The following is an 11,100-nucleotide window of genomic DNA, read 5'->3' as shown; positions in this document are numbered from 1 at the left end:
CGTAACTTAGATTAACTTAGAGTAACTTAACTTTGCAAACTATTCTCTAGCATAGTTAGATAATTCCCCTCACGCTTCTTTCACCCATCTTCTTTATCAGCTGAAAAAAATATCCAGACTCCTAGAAAAGTTCTGAATCTTTGTCGACAGTTTTCGTGGATGGGTTTCTCTCCCCCTCTCTCTCTCTCTCTCTCTCTCTCTCTCTCTCTCTCTCTCTCTCTCTCTCTCTCTCTCTCTCCCTCTCTCTCTCTCTCTGAAAACGTCTTTTCTGTACGTGGGTGTTCACGTTATTCATTGAATGACAAAATGTCATGAATATTAATATGCCTTCTGATCTAACATGAAACGTGAATATTAGCATTCCCCTTTGCTTTTTACGTGTGTATATATATATATATATATATATATATATATATATACATATATATATATATATATATATATATATATATATATAAATATACACACACAGTTTATATATGTATATATATGTATATGTATGTATATATATATATATATATATATATATATATATATATATAGAGAGAGAGAGAGAGAGAGAGAGAGAGAGAGAGAGAGAGAGAGAGAGAGAGAGAGAGAGAGAGAGAGAGATAGAGATGATTTAAAAGTCTCCCTATCGATGAGAGACATACACATCCAAATAGGTCAACAGTTATAGAAACTAAAAACGAAAATATTACCCTCATGGACATCTCTCAAATTACTGTAATTAACGAAACAATGGATCACTCACATTACTAATGGGAAAAGTGACACGACCCATTATATTGCGCTTCTTGGGCTAAGTGCCAGTGGGCCCCGTCTTCTTCTTTCGATCTTATTAGTCCCACTATATGACAGTTCGGGAGCGCAAGTCACTCAAATTGGGGTTCGTACCCTAGCTTTATATGAAGGGAAAGATCATGAGAAAAAGTAATGAAAATATGAAGATAGTTGCTGTATTATTATTATTATTATTATTATTATTATTATTATTTTTATTATTATTATTATCATTATTATTATTATTATTATTATTATTATTATTATTATTATCATTATTATTATTATTAAAAATCCTTAAAACAATTTCAATGGAAAGTATTTGTAATTTTATTTATGTTTTTAGTCTTATTATTATTATTATTATTATTATTATTATTATTATTATTAAAAATCCTTAAAACAATTTCAATGGAAAGTATTTGTAATTTTATTTATGTTTTTAGTCTTATTATTATTATTATTATTATTATTATTATTGTTATTATTATTATTATTATTATTATTGTTGTTGTTGTTGTTGTTGTTGTTATTATCATTATTATTATTGCTATTGTTATTGTTGTTGTTGTTGTTATTTTATTATTATTATTATTATTATTATTATTATTTGCTAAGCTAAAGCCCTAGTTGGAAAAGCAGGATTTCAGATCTCCACCAATGAAATTTATCAACTTTTGACTCAAGTCTACGGACCAAGCTATCCCTATTTCATGTGTTGACCATGAATAAATCTACTGAATAATAATAACAATAAAAACCACTAAATTTTTATGAGAGAGAGAGAGAGAGAGAGAGAGAGAGAGAGAGAGAGAGAGAGAGAGAGAGAGAGAGAGAGAGAGAGAGAGAGAGTATCTACACTGTTAGATCAAAGACATGGAATTTTCCAATGGATGACTCCAGGCATCTAAATTGCCAACAGATATGAGCGAAGAATAAAATACAATATACAACGAAGCAAGTCCAACATATACTGACTTTACTCTTTTTATATTGAATTTCCTTTTCACTCGTTTTTATATTCTTTTATATTTTCTAAATTTTCCCACTTTTATACAATTTTTTTTTTTCATATTTTATAAATATCGTCACAGTTTACAAAAACAGTTTTTTCACATATTCTCAATTTTCCTACTTTTTTACAATCTTTCACAATTTTTCAAGTTACCCATGTTCTCATATTCTCACTATTCCCACATTTCACAATATTTTCTAAATTATATCAAAGATATAGTGGCCAATGTGGTAACGTCCCTGACTGGTGAACGCCAGACTGGGGGTTCGAGTCCCTCTCAAACTCAGGAGCTTCTTTGGATGCTATAACCTCACCATCCCTGTGAGCTAAAGATGGGGGGGGGGGGGCGGTGTTTGGGGGAGCTATATATCAATCTTCTGAGTCATTAGCGGCCATTGCCTGGCCGTCCTCGGTCCTAGCTTAGGTGGTGAAGCGGCTAGGGCAACAGATCATATATATATATATATATATATATATATATATATATATATATATATATATTTATATATATATATATATGGTCAGTGTCTAGGGCATTGTCCTGCTCAATAGGGCAATGTCACTGTCCCTTGCACAGGCCATTCAAGAGTGACCTTCAAACCTTTAAACCTTTAAAACGGCATTTTTAAAACACACTCTCTGAGTTATTTTATTTTTGCCATCATTAAAAAAAAACTGCGCTAAATATTTGGGAGATTCCCCTCTATCATTCTCTCGTCTCTCATAAAAGACTATTAAATGAATCTTTCAAAGCTCAAATGGGAGTATGAAGGAAATCCTCTGAAATTGGGTTTCTTACCCGAGATTTATTTTGAAAAAGGGGGAAGATCTTGTGAAGAAATTAGAAGATTCGAAGGAAGCCATATTATTAACTAGGATAAAATACAATCAGAGATATCAGACCTCCGCCAATGAAGATTGTCAAAAATTGAATCAAGTCTACGGACCAAGCTATCCCTATTTCATATATTGACCTTGAATGAATTTATTGAATGATAATACAATAATAAGCACTAAATTTTAATGAGAGAGAGAGAGAGAGAGAGAGAGAGAGAGAGAGAGAGAGAGAGAGAGAGAGAGAGAGAGAGAGAGAGAGAGAGAGAGAGAGAGTATATCTACCCTGTTAGATCAAAGACATGAAATTTTCCAATGACTGAGTCCTGGCAACTGAATTGTCAAAAAATATGAGCGAAGAATATAACCCCAAACACAACAAATTTTCCCACTTTTTTTACACTTTTTTTTTCAGAAATTTTCAAGTTTCCCACTTTTCAAACATCTAAAATTTTCTCAATATTTCCACTTTTCAGAATATTCTCATTTTTTTTTTTCAAACTTCTTTCAACAAGTAGAAAGTGCAATAAGATATTTTAGACCTCCTCCAACGAAGAATAGCCCACTGAGGAAAGGTAATAATAATGGTAATCCCATTGTTTGACAGAAAATAAAAACCCCAATTGAATCTTGTTTAAAAATATTTGTTTTTAAATCAATTCCAGATTCATCTCTGATATGTTTCTGATATTTATATTCACAATATATATTTATAATATTTATTTATAATATTTTTAATATTTATTTATGATATATATTTATAATATTTTTTATATTTATAATATTTATATTTATAATATTTATTTATGATATTTATATTTATATTCATTATTTATTTGATATTTTGTATTATTTCTAATATATGCACCTCTTAGGAACAGGTACAAAATTAGTTGAACAACACAAACTAATTTTTTACGACTTAAATTTGAGAAATTTAAGTCAACCCATGTTACGTAATCTACCATTTTGAATACGATTAAACGTATAATAGTGACCTGATTGAAAACCGACTGAATAGTGAAATTCCATCTATCACAATATATGACGAGCATCAATAAATCAAATGATTGTGACGTTTAATGGTGATGATAATGGCAGGAACGCAGGTGGAATAAATCATTGTTGACATTGCGTCGAATTTCATCATTCATCAACTCAAAATAAATCATGTTTGTTTACCAATTAGGTAGCATATGTTGTTTTCTCTATATCATCTTTCTGACATATTTATTGTGGCTTTGTATGTAGCTTTCACTGATTCCTTAGGACATTTTTGCTCTTCTAAACTTGTGTAACGATTTTACTTGTAATTTTTATTGGTATTTATTCATAGTTTTATGATTACCTCAGCCAACGAAGTTGGAAGGAGGTTATGTTTTCGCTCCTGTTTGTGTGTTTGTTTGCGAACAGCTTCCTGGCCACAATTTTAATCCTAGTGTAAGGAAACTTACAGGGATTAACTATTATGTAAAATGCTGGAAATTATTAAATTTTGGAAGGTCAAAGTCAAAGGTCAAGGTCACGGTCAAGCAAAATGACTAATTCACCTAATCAGCCATAAGTTTGGACATCGTTGTCACAGAGACTTCATACTTGAGTGTATGAGAATCCACGCCAATTAATATATGCTAAGGTCAAGGTCTACACATATCCCTTCTATACATTCCACTGTTTGTGTATTTTCCCTCTCCCTTCTACACATTCCAATATATGTGTATTTTCACTGTCACATCCACACATTCCACTATCTGTGTGTATTTTTCCTCTCCCTTCTACACATTCCAATATATGTGTATTTTCACTGTCACATCTACACATTCGACTAACTGTGAATTTTTCCTCGCCCTTCTACACATTCCACTATCTTCGTATTTTCACTGTCACGTCTACACATTCAATAATGTGCATTTTCCCTTTCATTTCTAAACGTTCCACTATGTGTATATTTTTTCCTTCTCGCTTCTGTAAAATCCACGTTCTATGTATTTTTCCCTCTCCCTTATACACATTCCACTGTTTGTGTATTTTTCCCTCTCACATCTATACATTCCACTGATTGTGCATTTTTCCCTCTCACTTCTATACATTCCACTATCTGTGTATTTTCTCTGTCACTTCTATACATTCCACTATCTGTGTATTTTTACTTGTCACTTCTACACATTCCACTATCTGTGTATTTTCCTTCTCATTTCTACACAATCCCCTATGTGTGTAATTTCATTGTCACGTCTACATATTCCACTATATGTGTATTTTTCTACATATTCCACTATCTGTAATTTCATTGCACGTATTTTTCTATACATTCAACTATCTGTGTAATTTCACTGTAATGTCTACACATTCCACAGTATGTGTATTTTTCTACACATTCCACTATCTGTAATTTCACTATCATGTCTACACATTCCACAGTATGTGTATTTTTCTACACATTCCACTATCTGTTTCACTGTCACGTCTACACATTCCACTATATGTGGAATGTGTATTTTCCCTCTCACCATCTGTGTAGTTTCACTGTCACATCTACACATTCCCCTATCTGCCTTTTTCCCTTTTTGATCAGGCTTTGTCACCTGTATTTGTCACTCCTTGTATCGAGGTGTTTACTTTACCATGTAATTTTTCAGTGTCTGTTGATCCTTTTACTTTGAAACTAGCATTTTTTTTTCAATCTTCCCGTCGGGTTGTGTACTTTGTCCCTTACATTTTTTTTCTATTTTCGACGAAGATGTTTACTTAGTCAACTGTATTTTTCCCCCTTTTAATCGAGGTGTTTACTTTGCTACCTATATTTTCCACCTTTTTTCCGCCATGTTTATAAACTCACGTTCTGGCAATATTTACAGGTATCTCGTCTTTCTCCTCTCTCTCACGTACAAGTTTCATCCTTGCCACGATTCTTGGACATGATGTGTCATACAATGCTAGTGGCATTTTTAAATCCATATCAAAAGCAGGTCTTCTTAATGCTATTCAACTTTTATAACATATTTAATTTTCTTGTTTTAATTGAATATTTTCTAAATCTTTATTTATATTAAACAATATCGGCATCAATGAACTTCGTTGTCAGGATGCCAGAGAACTTCAAATCATTCATTCATTCCTACAAATTTCGTAATGTGTGTTCGTATGTATGTTCGTATTTAGTTTTTTCTTATAGGAGCTCGGGGTCTTGATATCAGAGCAGCCTATTATCTCCTTATAGTAATCAATGCTTCTTCATCTCATGTATGTTTTCATACTGTTGCATCTGCGTTTACGCCATTAGTGTCATCCCGTGATCTTAATTTTTCAGTTTCCATATTTACACCGTTCTTCTTGGTTCAATATTCGTATTTTTAATATGTTATATTTCGTATTTTGAATAAGTTTCTTTTCTTATATTGTTTACACCATTCGTATAAAATGTCCTTCACTTGAGTAATTTTTTCAACTCTTTAAATTGAATATCTTACATTTTGCCATTCACTCTCGTCTCTTCTCTTTTATCTGATTCTTTCACCACTGGGTGTGAATTTCTAGCTTTACTTTAAATATTTATTTTCACTAATATAATGACCAAATTATTCTTACATAACTCATCACTTTTGCACCTGTAATTTTGTTGTCTTCGATTCAGTATTATTGTTCTTTCTATCTTTTAGGTTTTACAATTTTCTTCTTTCCATTTTAAATTCTACATTTCTTTTCATTTTCCATATTTCACCTACAAATTGACGCCTTCATCTGTCCTGTCATCGTCTTTTCCCTCATCTGCTCTTCCAATCTTTCCCTCTGTGATCCTCACATTAAGGGGTCGGGTGCCTAATGCGCCCTCTCCAATACCTTCTATCAAAAGTATCCTATTCTAGCAAACCTCCTCTCGCAAGAGGATTCTTCACCTTATCTGAATATCTAATTCTCTGCCTCTCTCTTGCTCCTCCCCTCCTAAAAGGTTCCTCCCAATCCCTCCTCACTCCTTCCTCATCATCCATCCTCAACACACGTCCACACCATCTCAGTCACCCCTGTAACCTTTACTACGCATACCATTCTTCACTTTCCAATCTTTCAAGCAGTGATATTCCCATAATCCACCTCAGCATTCGAACCTCTGTTCTGCCAAGCTTTGCTTCCTCTTCTCGTCTAAAGTGAAGTTTATACGGTCGAACGTTTCGTCGAACCTGTTTGTCTAACCTGGTTGTCAAACGGTTCGAAGAGGTGGAGTCAGACACAAATGCATAAGGTTTGGGGATAATCAAGCCCCGCCCCACAAAAGTCAGGCGAGAACAGACTTTCCTCGAACCGTTCGACGAACGTGTTTGACAATCAAATACCCTTTTCACACATTCGAACATCGCTTGGAACACTTGTTTGTCGAACCATATTCGATAAACCATTCAACGTGTAAACCCGCCTTTAGAGCCCACGTTTCCGATCCACATATTAACACTGCTCCTTTTACTGTGCTATAAATCTTGACTTTTATCTTGATTAGCATTCTCTTATCCCATACCGCTCCCTACTTTTCCAATAAGGATTTTTTTGTATCTTCATTATTATTATTTGCTATCCTATTGTTATGCTACTCTGTTGTGACTTTAATTATCCATCTCTCTTTTTCTTTCTTTAATTATCCATCTCTCTTGTCTTTCTTTAATTATCCATCTCTCATGTCTTTCTTTAATTATCCAACTCTCTCGTCTTTCTTTATTTATCCAGCTCTCTTTGTCTTTCTTTAATTATCCATCTCTCTTGTCTTTCTTTAAATATCCATCTCTCTTGTCTTTCTTTAATTATCCATCTCTCTTGTCTTTCTTTAATTATCCATCTCTCTTGTCTTTCTTTAATTATCCATCTCTCATGTCTTTCTTTAATTATCCATCTCTCTTGTCTTTCTTAAATTATCCATCTCTCTTGTCTTTCTTTAAATATCCATCTCTCTTGTCTTTCTTTAATTATCCATCTCTCTTGTCTTTCTTTAATTATCCATCTCTCTTGTCTTTCTTTAAATATCCATGTCTCTTGTCTTTCTTTGATTATCCATCTCTCTTGTCTTTCTTTAAGTATCCATCTCTCTTGCCTTTCTTTAATTATCCAACTCTCTCGTCTTTCTTTATTTATCCATCTCTCTTTGTCTTTCTTTAATTATCCATCTCTCTTGTCTTTCTTTAATTATCCATCACTCTTGTCTTTCTTTAAATATCCATCTCTCTTGACTTTCTTTAATTATCCATCTCTCTTGTCTTTCTTTAATTATCCATCTCTATTGTCTTTCTTTAATTATCCATCTCTCTTGTCTTTCTTTAAGTATCCATCTCTCTTGCCTTTCTTTGATTATCCATCTCTCTTGTCTTTCTTTAATTATCCATCGCTCTTGTCTTTCTTTAAATATCCATCTCTCTTGTCTTTCTTTGATTATCCATCTCTCTTGTCTTTCTTTAATTATCCACCTCTCTTGTCTTTCTGTAATTATCCAAATCTCTTGTCTTTTCATTACATTTTCGAATGCAATTTTCGTAATCATATCTGTATTTTTTATCCTCTGAAATGAACACTTTTAATATTTCAATTAACATCAAACTTAATTGACGGAAGTGACACATTTTAAATGAAAAAGTGTGCTTGTGATATGTTAAATATATAAATGCAATATGCCTGTTTTGATCCTTTTTACCAGAGTAATTAATTGACTCGACTGTAATATAGAATATTAATTTTTCCTTCTCTTCGACTGAATTAAATTAATATGATTTAATACTCGTATGAATTCTGAAGAGCAACTGACCATTTTGTGTCTTCATATTTCCCATTTCCTTTCATAGCTAAATTTTTTATATTCACATTCATCTCTTTCAGATATATATTTCTTTTTTACACTTTTATTTTAACCTTTTATTCTTTCTTTTGTCCTTTTCATCTATTTTATTAATCCTTAATAATTTCATCTCTTGCCTCTTTCACTTTACCATTTTTTTTTTTTACTCAATCGGTAGCTGTCATTTAAAGACATCTAGTTCATCCATCAGTTCAATGCACTTTTTCATCTATATTTTCACATTGCTAAGTAACCCTTTTCATTGTAATTACTATATTTCTTTTTCAATTGACTTTCTGTTTTCACTGTAGTTACCATATTTCCTTTTCAATTAAACTTTCTACTTTCATTACTAATTCAATTGAACTCTATTTTCGCTATTGTCACTATATTTCCTTTTGAACTGAGCTTTCTGTATTTACTCTATTCACTATATTTCCTTTTTCAACTGAGGTTTCTTTTTTTACATTAATCACTATATTTCCTTTTCAATTGAGCTTTCTTTTTTTCACTGTAGTCACTATATTTACTTTTCAACCGAGCTTTCGGTTTTCACTGTAGTTACTATATTACCATTTCTGAACTTTCTGCTTTTTCAATCGTTCAAATTTATCACTACTGTACCCTTCCACACCTTCAACTGTCTGCCTCACTGATTCTCACTGAAGTAATGGCTATCTTCAACCTTCCATTGTCTGTTACAAGGTCTAAAGGTCACTTATAATCGGCAGAGGCAAAGGACAGAGCAGTGTCCTAGCCTATAGAGCATCTCCCATTCTCGGACCAGGCAGGGACAGGCAATGGCTACTGGGAAATCAACATCACAAGTTTTAATTTTTTCAGTTCACTTCCCTCCGCTTCATCTTGTCTTTCACTACTTCAATTGCTTTTCAACTCGTTATTATTATTATTATTATTATTATTATTATTACTTGCTAAGCTACAGCCTTAGTTGGAAAAGCAGGATGCTATAAGCCCAGGGGCTCCAACATGGAAAATAGCCCAGTGAGAAAGGAAAATAAAATATCTTAAGAAGAGTAACATTGAAATAAATATCTCCTACATAAACTATAAAAACTTTAACAAAACAAGAGGAAGAGAAATAAGATAAAATGGTGTGCTCGAGTGTACCCTCAAGCAAGAGAACTCTAACCCAAGACAGTGAAAGACCATGGTACAGAGGCTATGGCACTATCAAAGACTAGAGAACGATCGTTTGATTTTGGAGTGTCCTTCTCCTTTTCATTTGCCTAAGCATATACCTTCTCCATGCAGTTCATTCTAATAGTCAGGCCTTCTACATCATGAGGCTCAATACTACACAGTATTCTAAAAGTTTTATCCCAGCTGTGACCAAGTAGTTGAATCGATTGAACTTCAAAAGTTCAAACTTGCAGCAAATGTTTTTATGTTGAGCAGGCTGACATAAGTCTTTTTACAGTTTATATAGGAAATATCTGTTTTGATGTTACTGTTTTTAAGATATTTTATCTTAATTGTTCATTATTTCTCAGATCGTTTATTTATTTCCTTATTTCCTTTCCTCACTGGGGTATTGTTTACTGTTGGAGCCCTTGAGCTTATAGTATCTTGCTTTTCCAACTTGGGTTGTAGCTTAGTTAACAACAACAACAACAATAATAGTAATAATAATAATAATAATAATAATAATAATCTGTCATACTTTTCCAGATAATATTTTCCTTTCTAACCCATTCCTCGTCATTTCATCACTTTTATCATAATGCATTTTTGTAATATTGATACGATAATCACCGCTCATAATCATATAAATCTCTGCACTTAACTTCATCCAACTATGTTTCGTAATTGTAATCCGAATATATTTCATATATCCTGATGATGCAATTTCATGATGTCAAATTAATGCGTTATTAGTAATAATCCTTTCGAATGATTTACCTATTATTGATAATAACGAGTTCATGTAAATGCGCGCTCTCTCTCTCTCTCTCTCTCTCTCTCTCTCTCTCTCTCTCTCTCTCTCTCTCTCTCTCTCTCTCTCTCTCTCATCATAACTACCGTGCTTAACCAATCTATTTGGATAAACGGAAATTATATGTTTTTTTATACTAATCATTCTTTTGTGTTCTCTGTTATAAAAGGTAATAACAATGAAATGTTCTTGTGCTTCAAACATATATATATATATATATATATATATATATATATATATATATATATATATATATATATATATATGTATATATATATGTGTATATATATATATATATATATATGTATATATATATATATATATATATATATATGTATATGCATATGTATATGTATATGTATATATATATATATATATATATATATATATATATATATATATATATACATATATATATATACATATATACATACATATATCGCCACCATCAGCGGTTCCTAGTCCACTGCAGATAAAAGGCCTCAGACATATCCGTCCCATCAAGTCTGTTTAAGGTAATCTATACGCGAAAATTTTCTCAGAACGTCAATCCATTGTGTTCTCTTCCCCTGCTTCGTTTGCAATCTCTCGGGATCCATTTTGTTATTCTTAATATCCATCTATTATCTCTCATTCTCATTATATGTCCTGCCCATGTCCATTTCTTTTTCTTACATGTTTTTAGAATAGCCTCTTCTT

The sequence above is a fragment of the Palaemon carinicauda genome, chromosome 1, assembly GCF_036898095.1.
Source record: "Palaemon carinicauda isolate YSFRI2023 chromosome 1, ASM3689809v2, whole genome shotgun sequence".
NCBI lineage: Eukaryota > Metazoa > Arthropoda > Malacostraca > Decapoda > Palaemonidae > Palaemon > Palaemon carinicauda.
Note: the sequence above shows the minus strand (reverse complement) of the source record.